This window comes from Nothobranchius furzeri, chromosome 16, assembly GCF_043380555.1.
Source record: "Nothobranchius furzeri strain GRZ-AD chromosome 16, NfurGRZ-RIMD1, whole genome shotgun sequence".
Lineage (NCBI taxonomy): Eukaryota > Metazoa > Chordata > Actinopteri > Cyprinodontiformes > Nothobranchiidae > Nothobranchius > Nothobranchius furzeri.
This window is the reverse complement of record NC_091756.1, coordinates 36565609-36581730: the sequence shown is the minus strand read 5'-3', so window position 1 is coordinate 36581730 and position 16122 is coordinate 36565609. Positions and strand designations below refer to the sequence as shown.

Sequence of the window (16122 nt, the reverse complement as noted above, 5' to 3'; positions counted from 1 at the left end):
AAGCAGTGACACCAAGTAAGGAGGGGCCAAACCATTTAACGTTTTAAAAACCAGTAAGAGTATTTAAAAACGAATCCTTACATCAATGGGCAGCCAAAAAAGCGCAGCCAGGACAAGAGTTATGTGGTCATACGCCTGCCCTCTAAAAATCTGGCAGCAGCATTCTGCACCATTTGCAACCTGGCTATTGAGCCCTTGCTCACACCGAATAAGAGTTGCAGTAGTCCAATCACACCATAATAAAAGCATGGACACGTGGTATCAAGATCATGACGTGACAAAAATGGTTTGATCTTCGCCAACTGACGAAGGTGGAAAAAGGAGCAGGAGATCACTCCATTGATATGGGTATCAAAACTAAGGGCACTATCCAGTTTAACACCAAGATTAGTCGCTGATGTAGTCAGATGGCCATTAAATGACCCACAGTCAGTTAGGGAAGAGTCACAATGTATGCTTGGAGCAAACAACATAGCCTCTGTTTTGTGATCATTTAGGCTCAGAAAATGTTCACTCATCCAGGTCTTGATCTCCCTCAAACAGTTAGTAAGAATAGAAATAGAGAGACCACTTCACGTGTTCAGAGGTAGGTACAGCTGGCAATCATCAGCATATAGGTGGAATTGAACTCCAAGCTCATGACAGATGTCACCTAAGGGCAGAATGTAAACAGAAAACAACAGAGGTGATCAAGCGCTGTGGTACCCCCCAGGGTAGATCACTCTGAGGAATAACTTCCCATCCTAACACACATTTTTCTATTTGTCAGGTATGATCTAAACCACTCCAAGGCTAACCCTGAAATCCCGACATAATGATGTAGACGGTGAAGCAGCACTTTATGATCTATCGTGTCAAAGGCAGCCGTGAGGTCCAGCAGAAGTAACAACACAGAATTACTGCTATCAGTCGCTAGATAAATGTCATTGAGCACTCTAACCAGTGCAGTCTCCGTGCTGTGTAGAGCTCTGAAGCCAGACTTATGGCAAGCCAAATGAGCATTTATTCTGATATCAGGATATCAGCCAGAATTGTCATGAACATGTAAGCCATTTCTGTCCACTAGTTAACTAGTTAGACATGTTTGTGTCAACTAGTTAAATATCGAGGGTGAAAATGTGCCCACTAGTTAACTAGTGACAGCAGAAATGCGCACTAGTTAACTAGTGAACACATTTAGTCTTCAGTAGTTAACTAGTTGACACAAAAACTGCTCACTAGTTAACTAGTAAAAGCAGAAATGCATAGCAGTCAGCTACTTGAAGGTATTTGTCTCACTAGTTAACTAGTGAGGGTCAAAATGTGCACACTAGTTAACTTGTGGTAGACATAAATGCGCACTAGTTAACTAGTGAACATATTTTGGCTTCACTAGTTAACTAGTTGACACATAAATGGCTCACTAGTTAACTAGTAAAGACCAAAATGCATACCAGTCAGCTAGTTGAAGGTTTTTGTGTCTCACTAGTTAACTAGTGATGGCCAAAATGTGCACACTAGTTAACTTGTGGTAGACATAAATGTGCACTAGTTAACTAGTGAACACATTTTGGCTTCACTAGTTAACTAGTTGTCACATAAATGGCTCACTAGTTAACTAGTAAAGGCCAAAGTGCATACCAGTCAGCTAGTTGAAGGTTTTTTGTGTCTCACTAGTTAACTATTGATGGCCAAAATGTGCACACTAGTTAACTAGTGAAGGCTTAACTCCTAACTAGTTAACTAGTTGGAGTAGGTCAGTGCCACTAGTTAACTAGTGAACCATTAATGGCTCACTAGCTAGCTAGTTGATGGCAGCAGGCTCACTAGTTACCTAGTTGATGCATCCATTGTCCAAACTAGTTAACTAGTGAGGACATAAATGTATACTAGTAAACTAGTTCAAGTCTACATTCACACTAGCTAGCTAGTTGCGCAGAATTCTAATTAGGAGGTGGAGAATTTCTCAAATTAAGACTCTCTATTGGCTCCCTGTGTCAAAATAAAATATGACAACCAATCACAGTGCGGAATTTCGTAAAATCCCACCCCAAACATTTGCATGCGGCACACAAGTTAACATGCTGGCCAGAGGAACCTCAGCTAGTGAACTAGTAGTGGCTTCAGTGTGACACTTACATGTAAACTTGTGAAGGCAGAACTGCTCACTAGTTAACTAGAGAGGGTACAAATGTCCACTAGTTAACTAGTGAGGTGCAAAATAAGTGTCACTAGTTCACTAGTGGGCCCCAAATCGCCCACAAGTTAACTAGTAAGGTGCGGATATGCTCACTAGTTAACTAGTGAGGTGCAGATTTGCTCACTAGTTAACTAGTGCGCCCTAAAGCGCCCACTAGTTAACTAGTAAGGTGCAAAAAAGCATCACTAGTTAACTTGTAAAGTGCAGATATGCTCACTAGTTAACTAGTGGGCCCCAAAATGTCAACAAGTTAACTAGTAGGGTGCGGATTTGCTCACTAGTTAACTAGTGAGGCACAGATATGCTCACTAGTTAACTAGTGATGTGCGGATTTGCTCACTAGTTAACTAGTGAGGTGCAGATTTGCTCACTAGTTAACTAGTGTGCCCTAAAGCACCCACAAGTTAACTAGTAAGGTGCAAAAAAGCATCACTAGTTAACTTGTAAAGTGCAGATATGCTCACTAGTTAACTAGTGGGCCCCAAAACACCAACTAGTTAACTAGTAGGGTGCGGATTTGCTCACTAGTTAACTAGTGAGGCACAGATATGCTCACTAGTTAACTAGTGAAGTGCGGATTTGCTTACTAGCTAACTAGTGAGGTGCGGATTTGCTCACTAGTTAACTAGTGAAGTGCGGATTTGCTCACTAGTTAACTAGTGAGGTGCGGATTTGCTCACTAGTTCACTAGTGAGGTGCGGATTTGCTCACTAGTTAACTAGTGAGGTGCGGATTTGCTCACTAGTTAACTAGTGAGGTGCAGATATGCTCACTAGTTAACTAGTGAGGTGCAGATATGCTCTCTAGTTAACTAGTGCGCACAAGATGCACACTAGTTGCTGTTTTTGGAGCAATCTAGTTCACTTGTTATGTAAAAATGTGTTCTTACTAGTTAACTAGTGACAAATTTACCTTCACTAGTTAACTAGTTGACATATTTGGCCTTTCTAGTTCACTTGTAATGGGACAGGAAGCACTCACTAGTTAACTAGTGAGCATATCTGCATTATAATTTTTTCTCACTAGCTTAAAGAGGGCAAACTGAGCCTTACATGTTAAGTAGTGAACACAAAACACTGTCACTAGTTAACTAGCTGCAGAAAAATGCCCCTAAAACTAGTAAATTTGTGGAATTTGAATAAATACACACTTGGCTGGCATTCTGTGTAACATGTTAACTAGTTCGACCGCTGTACTGCTCACTAGTTAGCTAGTGAGCAAATCCGGCCTTTACATGCAAATGAAGAAATGCAGAACAGCAATGTGATTGGTCCATGTAGGACTGAGAAACAAAGTATGGCGGACTCTGTTCAGGCTGTTCTAAGAGAAAATTTGATAAACTAAGATCGTTTGAGCACATAAATATGTTTTGACGATATTTGTAGCGAGAAAGTTGTGGTGTATTGCTGTAATATTTGTTCAGTCAACGTGTGCAGTCTTTAGTTTTCAGTTATTAGTCTGAAAAAGCCTGGAGGCGGAAGGCAGCGGCAGACAGCATGTCTGTTTCTGTTGACAGGAAAGTGCAGAAACTCCGCAGAAATCTCCGTCAGATATATTGTTTCACATTTGTACGGAAGCGACAAGTTTATAATAATAAAAAAGGCTCTATTTTACATACGTTGCTGTAAAGCCTGCCAGCACTCATAGTGTTTTAAAGGTATGAATTTGCGAGGAGATGTAGAACCTAGTGCTTGTGGTCTAGTGATTAACGCGTTCGCCTGCAATGGTGAAGGTTGCGAGTTCGATACTAGATCATACACTTTAGTTTTGTACATTATTTCACTTCTTTTCTTTTGCATAATTTTTGTATTTATGTCAACAAGAAACAAAATACGTAACGGATTAGTGGGCAGAGTTACACACACACACACACACACACACACACACACACACACAACATGTAAACAAGTATTTTATGAGTATGAATCTGATTATTGCCGACAGTCGATATTTAAGCATGTGTGTCCCCCTTCCTCAATCCATCCTCGCAAAATAAAATCATCGGCACAGCACAGCATGCTTTCTCTTGATCCAGAACTAGCACTTCGAAATTGATCATGTCCGCGGCCATCTGCTGCACAATCAGCTGCTCGCATCGCGGGAAACATTGAAAACAGCTTCATGAACTGAGACACAACAGGGTTAACATCGACAAAAAAATCCACAAATAAATCTAAATAATTAATGCCATTTCCGTCTTTTTCCTTGAAATATACAAATAGCAGATCATAAATCTAGAGCAGAAAAAGCTGCTGCAGGAAGCAGGGTCTGTAGTTATTCATGCACCAATTCATCAATGTGATTATTGATCAAGATCAGGTAAACTGATATTAATGTTGCAACATTTCATTTGATCATCTGAATGATACCACACAACTGAATGACCTGTTGAGTCTCTGCATATTCAGGTATTTACTACGGAAAACAAACAACAGCAGGCAGCAGCAGGACTCCCCATGTTATTTCTCGGGTCGCTGGCCCGCGGTTGTCGGGGCCGCTGCGGTCAGCTCTTAGCCGGGAAGCCCTCGTTCGGCTGCGTGGGCTGCTTCACCGTGGACCAGCTCCCAGCAGCCGCTGGTCGGGAGAAACGCTCTGGCTGCAGCTCCGATCAGACCCTACCAACACCTCGCCACAGACAGCACCGCATTAAAAGCCCACAATTACGACCCGCTCCCCAAAGTTACAGTTCTCAAGCACTGATGAACACATACATAACCCACAACAGCTATGAAATGTGTGTTATTTACGGCAAAAAGGAGATATTTTTCAAGCCGACGTGCCAATGTTAACCGCAGTTGGCTTGGAAATGTGCTGATTTTATTATTTTTGTCAATTAAAATCCCCCTTGTTTGCTCTTACGTTTTACGAAAACGCAATATTAATTAAAGCACGCTTTAGTGATCAGCATGTAAAGCAAAGAAGAAATGTGAACATTTCAACCCATTTCGAACCAACCAGTAATATGATTTCTTAATACGGTGCAGCGGCAGCATTTAAAAACCAAAATATAGTTTTTACTCTCCAAAAAAAGGAGAAGACAGTCACGGTGCAGCAACCCATTTTAGTCCATTAATCTCCACAATAAATATCCAGACAGAGAATTTCTACGGCCTCGCTGTAAACTCCAATGTCACCCAGGACCAGTCTTAAAGAGACAACGCGCTTAAAGGGAAAGTGTGTAGATTTCTGGCAATAGGGGGTAGTAAATACCAAAGTCACTGCAAACAAGCTGTATTTTTTGTTCAAGTGAGGACCTTACTAACTAATGCTCATAAAGCCAACAAAACCCTCTGGACTCTAGCTGTAACTCTCAAATTAGGATATGAGATTAATGACTCAGGTTCACGCTCCAATACATTAATTGTTTGAGAAATGCATCTTTTTATGTTGAGTGCCATCCGCCAAATAACACACGAGAAAAGGAAGAAGAAGAGTGTTGTTGCACAGTTTTCAAAGGAGTCAAAAACCACCAGCAAAACCATAAATACAGCTAAATAAACTTAGAATCCAACATGGCGTCCTCCAGAGAGTCGGACCCTCGCCTGTGTAGTTTATTACTATGAAGGGTACATGAACTGATTAGGAACACAATGTCATAGGGTCAAAGGTCAAGGTTGTGTGAGGTCATATATATATCAAAAATTGCCTGAACGGGTTGAATGATTTTGACCAAATCAGAGGTGATAGCTCCCTATCAAAGGTAGATAAACTGATCAGGTCACAACCTCATAGGGTCAAAGGTAAAGGTCGTGTGAGGCCGTATATATGAAAAATTGGTTTTTGTGTGCAATATCTTCTGAACAGGTTGAAATACTTTGACCAAATCGCAGGTGAGAACTCCCTATCTAAGGTAAATAAACTCATGAGGTACAAAACCTCATAGGGTCAAAGGTCAAGGTTGTGTGAGGCCGTATATATGAAAATTTGGCTTTTGTGTGCAATATCTCCTGAACGGGTTGAAGGATTTTGACAAAATCAGAGGTCATAACTCCCTATCAAAGGTAAATAAACTCATCACATACACAAGTTCATAGGGTCAGAGGTCAGTGTCATGAGAGATAATATATATGACCAGTCAGGCATATCCCGCGACGCTCTGCATCGATTTGCAGGGCTTTCTTGTTTCTACAGAGTTTATGTAGGGTGCTGCTGGTTTGGGGTGTTATGTCAGCAGGCAGAGTTTAGGAGTCTGACAGCTGTGGGGAAGAAACTGTTTCGGGACCTGGTAGTCTTAGTCCATAGGCTCCTGTAGCGCTTCCCAGAGGGCAGGAGGGTGAAGAGTCCATTCGATGGGTGACTGGAGTCTGATGGTTTTCCCTGCCCTTTTCAGACACCAAGAAAAAAGGAGAGTAACTTTATTTTGTTTGTGTGATTTTATTTTGTTGTGTGACTACTGGTTGCAGTTCCCTGTTCAATTGATTGCTGTTCCCTGTTAAATTTAAAAAAGAAAAAAGTCTAAAGTTTTGTTTTGACTGGAGAGAACTAAAAAAGGTTACACTGTCTTCTGGTACTAGCTCAAAATAACAAGTGGTGCTTGCTGCAGAACCACAAAGGCGGAGCTGCACCAGAAGGTGGAGCTGCACCAGAGTCAGCCCCGCCCATTCCAGAATCAGCCCCGCCCATTCCATTAGAGTCAGTCTAATTCCTTCCAGTTGTCAGACTTGATAGCATTCTGGAACCAAAGAGGGTGTTGTAGCTAAAAAATGCGAGATTGAGGACGGAGTTGAGAAGTTAATTGAACAGTTTTTGTAAAGGTTCCATATAATTAAAAATCTAACTTTTGGAACTTTTAATCATGTTATATTGTCATTTCCTCATAAGAAACACGCCAAAGCCATTTTTAGCCTCATTCATGCATTTTCCTCCCATCTCAGCTTCAATTTGGTCTCCTCCCCCGAAGCGGGTCTGGTCTTGGTTCTCAAATCTGGATATTCTGTGAATTTTCTGACAAATTATTTCTGAAATGACTTCTACTGAGACACCGCCAATAAACCATACATCCCATCTCAGAGACACACTGGGCAGCACAATTACATGTAACGCCACTTGATTTATAACAGATGCGGTGGTGTAGTGGTTATGGAGTCAGGTTGACATGCTGTTTCGCCTCCCAGTAGTGTAAGTTTTAGGTAGTTTACAACCTCTTTTCTTCATTTCTAGCTACACTTGCCAGTACTATGTTTACAACAATTTACTGGTATACCGTTTAACATATAATGTGTTTATTTATTTATTTATTCGTTTATTTAGCCAGTGTGAGTCCATTTGTGAGCAGAGTTTCAACTAAAATGCTGTTTAGGAACGACCAAATTCAAAGAACTTTTAGCGACATAAATATTTTGCTGAAAAGAAACATTACAACTAAAATATAAACAAATTGAATGTGGCTAAATAGACTGCTGATGACCCCACCGAGAATCGAACCAGCATCAGCTGGGGGGAAAGCAAAAACCAACTCAGACGATTTTACCACTAGACTACCAGAGGCCATTCAATAGACTGAAGTGCTGTTGTACACCACTTTTATTAGACCAGCTGTAGGCAGATATTCGCTAAAAGAAACCTTTTCATTTCGAGATATATTCAGTCTTTGTCATGTAGCAAGTTATATTTATCTTGTTTAATTGGAGTATAGAACATAGCATTAACGACTGTAAACTAGTAACAGCCGTAATTCATGTGGGTCAGGTCAGTTTGCGATAAAGTTGAAAACAAAAACGGAAGTCAGTGGGCTAGGCTGAGTTTGCGTGAATGGGCGGGGTGCAGCTCCGCCTTTGTGGTTTTGCAGCCAGCACCCTCTCCAAAATAACCACAGTTTTTTCCCTCAGTGTCATTTGATCTATTTCTTGGGAAGATGGATGGATGGATGGATGGAGATATATATATATATATATATATATATATATATATATATATATATATATATATATATCAATAATTATTTTTAATATAGCCTTTTTCAATACCAAACTTTCAATACCAAACAAAAATGAACTACAATAAAATTACTGGCACACTAAATTCCAATTCTCCTCAATGGGACTTGAACTCGCCAACTGATCTCCCTTACACGACACCAAACGAGGTGCTTTACTTGATTTGGGAGGGGGGAATAAAAGCAGTAAAACAATAAAACTTTGAACATTACAACACAAAGAGAAAATAAATAATGTTACAGCAATTGCGGAATGCCATCTGCGGGATTCGAACCCGCCGCAACGACCAACCAGTAGGTGTCAAACCATGACTAATGAGTGCAAGCCTTGGCGCTCAGGGACACCCATCAGTATGTGATTGTGAGGCCACAGCACATACGAATTAGACTGGGTGGGATTCTTATACCCAACAGGAGTCTTCTGCCCGCCTTCTCATTAGAATATGCATAATTTGTGTTTCAGGCACTAGTTAACTAGTGAGCTGCTGCACTGCCACACATGTAAACTGGTGAAATTTCAATTGTTCCACTAGTTAACTAGTGGACAAAAATGGTCAGCTTGTATGTGTTTTTAGATGCAACTAGTTAACTAGTGAGCAAATCCGCACCTCACTAGTTAACTAGTGAGGTGCGGATTTGCTCACTAGTTAACTAGTGAGGTGCAGATATGCTCACTAGTTAACTAGTGAGGTGCAGATATGCTCACTAGTTAACTAGTGAGGTACTAGTGAGGTGCAGATATGCTCACTAGTTAACTAGTGAGCATATCTGCACCTCACTAGTTAACTAGTGAGCAAATCCGCACCTCACTATTTAACTAGTGAGCAAATCCGCACCTCACTAGTTAACTAGTGAGCAAATCTGCACCTCACTAGTTAACTAGTGAGCAAATCCGCACCTCACTAGTTAACTAGTGAGCAAATCTGCACCTCACTAGTTAACTAGTGAGCATATCTGCGCCTCACTAGTTAACTAGTAAGCAAATCCGCACGTCACTAGTTAACTAGTGAGCATATCTGCGCCTAACTAGTTAACTAGTGAGCAAATCCGCACCCTACTAGTTAACTAGTTGGCGTTTTGGGGCCCACTAGTTAACTAGTGAGCATATCTGCACCTTACTAGTTAACTAGTGATGCTTTTTTGCACCTTACTAGTTAACTAGTGGGCGCTTAAGGGTGCACTAGTTAACTAGTGAGCAAATCTGCGCCTCACTAGTTAACTAGTGAGCATATCCACACCCTACTAGTTAACTTGTGGGCGTTTTGGGGCCCACTAGTGAAATAGTGACACTTATTTTGCACCTCACTAGTTAACTAGTGGACATTTGTACCCTCTCTAGTTAACTAGTGAGCAGTTCCGCCTTCACAAGTTTACATGTAAGTGTCACACTGAAGCCACTACTAGTTTACTAGCTGAGGTTCCTCTGGCCAGCATGTTAACTTGTGTGCCGCATGCAAATGTTTGGGGTGGGATTTTGCAAAATTCCGCACTGTGATTGGTTGTCATATTTTATTTTAACATAGTGAGCCAATAGAAAGCCTCGATTTGAGAAATTCTCTGCCTCCTAATTAGAATTCTGTGCAACTAGCTAGCTAGTGTGAATGTAGGCTTGAACTAGTTTACTAGTATACATTTATGTCCTCACTAGTTAACTAGTTTGGACAATGGATGCATCAACTAGGTAACTAGTGAGCCTGCTACAATCAACTAGCTAGCTAGTGAGTCATTAATGGTTCACTAGTTAACTAGTGGCACTGCCCTACTCCATCTACTTAACTAGTTAGGAGTTTTGCCTTCACTAGTGAACATGTGGACAATTTGAACTGTCACTAGTTAACTAGTGAGACACAAAAACCTTCAACTAGCTGACTGGTATGCATTTTAGCCCTTACTAGTTAACTAGTGAGCCATTTTTGTGTCACCTAGTTAACTAGGAAGCCAAAATGTGTTCACTAGTCAACTAGTGGGCATTTCTTCTGTCACTAGTTAACTGGTGTGCACATTTTGGCCATCACTAGTTAACTAGTGAGACACAAAAACCTTCAACTAGCTGACTGGTATGCATTTTGGCCTTTACTAGTTAACTAGTGAGCCATTTTGTGTCACCTAGTTAACTAGTGAAGCCAAAATGTGTTCACTAGTTAACTAGTGAACATTTCCGTCTCCCACTAGTTAACTGGTGGGCTCATTTTGACCCTGACTAGTTAACTAGTGAGACACAAAAACCTTCAACTAGCTGACTGGTATGCATTTTGGCCTTTACTAGTTAACTAATGAGCCATTTTTGTGTCAACTAGTTAACTAGTGAAGGTCAAAATGTGTTCACTAGTTTACTAGCGTGTACAGTTTGACCCTCACTAGTTAACTAGTTGACCTGTTGACAAGATATCAGAATTAATGCTCAAGCGGCTGGCCAAATTGGGCAAAGTTAACAAGTGGGATTTTTACATTCAGTAGTCAGCTAGTACGAGTTTTTGTACCTTACTAGTTGACTAGTAAAAACTAAATGTGTTTTAACTAGTTAACTAGTGGACATTGATCTGTCCACTAGTTAACTAGTGAACACACTGAGCAATACTAGTTAACTAGTAAGATATGAAACATTTTAACTAGTTAACTAGAGAGAATTTAGGCCTTACTAGTTAACTAGTTGACATTTAGGCTGTCACTATTTAACTAGTTGACACAAACATGTCTAACTAGTTAACTAGTGGACAGAAATGGCTTACATGTTCATGACAATTCTGGCTGATATCCTGATATCAGAATAAATGCTCATTTGGCTTGCCATACAGACTGGAAAGTCTCAAAAATGGCATTCTCATCCATAGAAACCAAGAGCTGGTGGTAAACACATTTCTCTAGTACCTTAAGAATGGAAGTTTCGAAATGGGCCTGTAGTTTGCAGCCAGCGAAGCATCCAGTCCAGGCTTTTTGAGCAAAGGTTGAATAACCGCCTTTTTGAAATTGTCGGGGACTATACCAGAACTGAGACTCATGTTAATTATGTGCAATATTAAAGGAGCATGGGGCAGGATGAAGAAACGAAACTCATTAGCGACGCACTCGGCGCTGTGAGTAACTGCAGCCCGGCACGAAAGCGCGCACAAACTCTTCACGAGAAAAAAAAAAGTTACAGTGATGTACGGCCAGAGCGCGGCTCGAACAAGACACCGTGTCGAGCGATGAAGTAAGTAACATTGTTACTTTAGTCTAATATTTGTAAAGTTCCATGACAACATTAGCATTTTAATTTAGCCATGACACTCGTGATGTAAAGCAAGTGCTCCTTCCTATGAAATATTCATAAGCCAGTTTTGTGACAGGCGAGCAAGACAGTAACATGATGCTACTTTATTAGCATAAGGCTTTGTGGCTGCAGGTGATTTCTGATGTTTTTAGACCAATTACAGTTATTATTTTGCACTAAGCTTACTAACAAGCTAATGTTATTGTTTATACATCATGTAAGAACATCCAATTTCAAGTCACTGACATCATTTGTGAAACCAATTTCATTACAGGACAGGCATCACAACAATGTAAATAAGAATATAAATATCAATGTTTAGTTCAAAAATGCATCAAAATAAAATCATAATATCAACAAGACCTACAGGGTAATAGTCATTTTAATCATTACTGTCATTGATTTTCAGGAATTCATATTGGAAGGAGTGATGGAAGACAGTTCAGATGGAGTGTGCCCGAGCCTGCCACAGACTTTGATGTGTCGTGGGAAAGTCTGAGACCAGGGGCTAAAGGAAAGGGGAGAGGAAAAGGTCGCTCCGAGGGTCGGGGAAGGACACGCTCAAGGGGTGAGGGCAGCAGGTTGAGGTCCAGAGCTCCTTCAAGAGGACCAGGGCGCCGGGGTAGGCAGCGAACAGCTTTCAAAGAAGAGGACCGAGACCGGCTTGCACAGCTGAGAGCTGCCAGTATAGCTGAGATGCAGGTTGGTTGTAGCCATTTGTGTAAAAAAATAAAATAAAATAATAGATGCCAAAAACGAAAACATCACTCACTGGAGATATGAATCTAGTCATGTGAACATATGCTCTTTAATTTCTAGACAGCTTTACAACACCTGAGCCAGGAGGAGAGAGATTATATTCTCGAGAGAGTGGTGACCCGTCTTCCAGGGGTGATGCTGGATATCCTGGAGTTTCGGCAAGAGACGCCAGGACATCGTCTTCCTGACTGAGGGCACCCTAACCCAAAAATCCAAACCGTTTATCTACAACTACAGTAGTTCCAAAACAGCACAATACCTCAAAATAACTTTAGCTGAAGACAGCATTTTCACCCAAAAATGAACAAACAGTTTGTGCAATATATTTATTTTTATTTATGTACAAAAAAGTTCTGTTATTTGCATTTGTACATAGTATTTTTTCTTAATTTCTAATAAATCTGTGTGCATGAAAGAAGTCATTCCTGTCTTTTGATGCTTCACGTAGCTGGGGCCTTTATGGAGAGGAGAACAGCAGCATTAGATCATACATAGATTACATGAGAATGCAATTCTGGAAACTCTCGAGTTCTGAAGTTGATCTGTAAAAAAACAAAAGCTACAACTTTATAGATTATTAGGAATCACACTTTTGATTGCCTTTTCACCCACAATTGTCATTTCTATATGTAAATTTTCAGCTTTGATATTGACACTTTAGCTTTTTTGCTTATGAAAATGTTATTAATATACCTAAAGGTCAGATTGGTGGCATCCTTCAACCAGTGTCTGTTGAACATGATTCGTTGAAGAGCCTCGTGTGGTGGAGATCATGGTACCATGAGCTCTTTATCACTGGTCATTGCATCAAGTGGTCCATGGTCACATTTGCCACGGGTCCATTCATGCTTCCCTGTGACATGGTGAAGCACACCCACCCATATGTCCTAACAGAAAAAATAAGTTTTATTTGAAAACTTTACATGTGACAGAAGCGCTCACCAACAGAAACACGAGAGCTGGCACTATTATGAAAAGAAAGGTAATTATGTCAATGTGCATTGTTGTCTTGTTGTCCACAAGATGTCACAATACTTACATTAAACATATAACGATGTTGTGCTTTCTGACAAATGTACCAAAATTGGTTGAAGATGTCATTCAGCCACACAAGTAGGATGGAAATTCCCTTTAGGATCCCAGCCTGTGAACAAGGATAAAACAACAATTCCATCTTTTAGTTCTTTTTAAAACATAGAAGGGTTTTATTTACCTGCAACGTTTTGTTTGCGGCTGCAAACTTCGTCAGCCTGACAAAGTTTTCATAACAGTTCTATTCTGTTATGAAAACAATAAATAAAAGTAGAATTAATATATTATTTTAAGACTTTGGAGTTTAAAAAAAGAGTGTAGATAAGAATAGGGCTGGGAAATATGGCCTCAAATCTATACTGCGATATAATCTGAAGCATGTGCAGTAACGATATATATTGCGATATATTTTTTCATCTGTTTATAGATGTCAAATTGACATGCTTTTAGATATCCTCATGTGGCAAATATATGCCACTTGAGGCATATAGGCCTCCTCCTCCGCCCACTCCATGCTTGCAGTCACCGCCATTCTGTTGTCCCATTGTCAGCAGGGTGCACATCTTAGTGACGTCATGTGTTATCACAATATCGCCGTATTGCGATATAGCCAAAAACTATCATTACCTGTTACAGACGTTGTCTGTTTTGTGGCCACAAGGTGGCCTCAGAGCTCCTACCTGTTCACCTGGCTCTAGCTGAGCCAGGTGTCGCTAATCTTCTCAGTCAGGGAGCTTCCTATAAAAGGCAGCTCCCTCTGTCATTCGAGGAGGGAAGCTTAGCAGAGGCCTGGTGTTAAAGCGAGTGTTCCTCTTTTTCCCTCCTAGCAAACCAGATGTTAAAGTCTTCGTTTCGATTACCTGTGTGGTACACTTCCTAGTAGCCAGAGCTCGTTTTTGTCTCCATTAGAATACTTGTTAAAGAGTTCAGCTCACCCTTTTGGTGTAGCCTTTTGTGTTTGTCTCATTCCTTTACTTTCCCGGATTAGTACCGGCGTTTTGTGTTTATTAATAGTATTGTTATTTACCCTGTATTGGATGATCCTTCTGTTTAGTATTGTTAATTCCCCAGTGGGACGTCCTTTTGGTTTTGTATTCATTTTGTCCTAGCCTGCATAAAGCAGTGTTTTTTAGTTAATAAACTCCTGAGAGAGTAAATCTTGGTTTTGTCCGGTAATTCACATATCTTTCTTTACGCCCCCTTTAACATCATCTCCTAGACGAGCTGGGGGCCGTAAAATTACCCAATTTTATATCATTTCTACCTTATATCGTTTATATTGCCCACCCCTAGATAAGAAGACATTGCAACTCACACACTGTTGAGTAAGTTGTTTGCTTGGTCCTCATCAATTTGGACTGCATCCATAGCTAGATCCATGGATTTGAAACTACAGACAACACAATAATATTTGTTGTACGTAAAGATAAATACTGGAACTTACCTGAAATGGTACTGATTCTAAAGAGATAAATGTGGAGCCTAATACATCTGTCATTAATTCTTTCTGCAAATAACAACAATCTGCTGTGAATTGACACTTCACAACATAAATATATATAATGACATATATTTGCTGAACTATTTTGTTTTTATCTTTTTCACACATATTACAGCAGTAATTTCCTGCATATATGGCAAGACTTCTCATGAACATATTTACCTTTCTTCAAAAGGATCCAAATCTAGGTCATCAGCTAAGGCCTCAACACCAGCCATTAGAAAATCTTCCCTGTAAAGATAATGTCAGAAGTGTTTGGTGGTGTGATGTTAGTTCTGAACCAAGTGTGGATATGCAAGGTGTAATTTAATGTATGAAATATCATAGCACAAAAACGTGAATATTTGTTTTACAGAAAAGATACTAACCCCTCAGACACAGGTTCAGTTGGAGATAATCGATGCAATATTTTAGCTGCTGTTCGCTTACTGGGTGTTGAGGTTGACTGCACATTACCTCCCTGAATTGCAGTTTCAGGAGCCTGCTTCTCCTGGTAGCTGGAAAACACATTTTTAAGCAAAAATGTCAACAAGTTGGTTGAGACTCTACTCCTTCTGTTTACATAGATCAATAATGGCTAAGCTTCTTTACCTGTGGCACAACTAGTAATATGAAAATGCATGTCAGTCATAAAAAAATGTATTTATCATTTTCACAAACATATTTTATTCTGACCTACATTCAACTGGACAAATTTAGAAAAATAAATACAAACTTCTGCACAACTTTACTTTTAGTCAAACGCGTTGTTATGGCTGACTTATTATTTATTCTTATGTAGCACAGCAATAGCGCTAGGGAAACATATTCTGATGGGGTTCTGTTACACAAACCCCACGAATAACATTATCTACTGAAGTAACAGTCCTGCTTAGAGGTTGGACTGTAGATAAAATATGACATAATTCTAAAGACTCATCTTTGGTTTGGAAAATGTCCGTTCTCTTCTGTGGTACATACAAACTGAAACGTGATCGCAGCTAACATGCTAACACACGCTAGCTCTCTCCGGCTGAGCGGTATAATCAAATCAAGCTCTGTTTACTTTTCTCGTCAGAATAAACGGAGCATCCATTTATCTCCAAACACATGCGGCGTGTCGTCCACAAAACGTAGAAGTGATCTGATTACACCTTAGTTGCTTCTAGCTTTTTTAAACTGATCAGGAAGCCATATGCTAAACACCGTTAGCTTAGATAAGTTTCTTGTTCATCTACACAAAGATTTGCTAGATTACCTAAATCAGCATTATCTAAATCCATAAGTTTAATTTTATTTTCTCAAATTGTGCAGATACAGCTCTGATATGTTTACCTACTCGTTACTGAAACCTACAGCAGAAATAAGGAGACCAACACTTACCTGGTCACTAGAAAATGGGCCATGTCCGCATCCTTTTTCAGGCACCAAATCCAGTTGAAGCAGCCTCCATTTTTCCAGAGCGTAACCAATAGATATTCGGGTCC

The 16122-nt window shown here is 40.1% G+C and overlaps 1 protein-coding gene and 1 long non-coding RNA gene across 8 annotated transcripts in view; both read right to left on the bottom strand.

Moving 5' to 3' along the window:
* The window catches only part of LOC107387904 (protocadherin-15), a 514972-nt gene that overhangs the window by 288934 nt on the left and 209916 nt on the right, over positions 1-16122 (bottom strand). The window lies entirely within an intron of this gene.
* Positions 12281-15344, bottom strand: LOC129162791 (uncharacterized). Its single transcript, XR_011516898.1, has 3 exons — positions 14399-15344; positions 12817-13782; positions 12281-12578 (listed from the first exon to the last, which is right to left on the bottom strand). It is a non-coding gene; the product is annotated as an uncharacterized lncRNA (long non-coding RNA).